Raw genomic sequence first — 475 nt, forward strand, 5'->3', positions numbered from 1 at the left:
GGCAACTGCCCTGAGAATGCCCAGGTATTACAAGATTCACAAATGACTGTTCCTAATGTCTATTTTCTTTAGTGTAGCAACTTGCCTCGATTATGAGACAAGACTATCCTCAAAGTACTTCGCGGGGACAGCGCTTACGACCTCGGGTAGCAGCCACGAACGCTGGAGAAAAAGGAGTTCCCTTTTCACTCTCCCACCTCAAGAAACTCCTTAGTAGGAGCTCCGGGTCTTACACCCGCGGAGGAATACTCGAACTGTTGTGTCGCGCCCTACACCTGAGGTTGTGACTGCTCCTAGTCTGCGCCTGCGCGCCGCTCAAGCCTACGACAGGCTCCTCAGTCGAGTGACAGTTCGCGGTTTCTGATTGGGCGGTGTGAGCCCAGACGGCCGGCGCCGAAATGACGTCACGCTGCGCGGGCGCCTGCGGCCCTGCCGCGCGGTGGCTGCTGGGGGTCGTACGCCGCACCTTCCCTCG

This window comes from Furipterus horrens, unplaced genomic scaffold, assembly GCF_987537825.1.
Source record: "Furipterus horrens unplaced genomic scaffold, mFurHor1.1.pri manual_scaffold_8, whole genome shotgun sequence".
NCBI lineage: Eukaryota > Metazoa > Chordata > Mammalia > Chiroptera > Furipteridae > Furipterus > Furipterus horrens.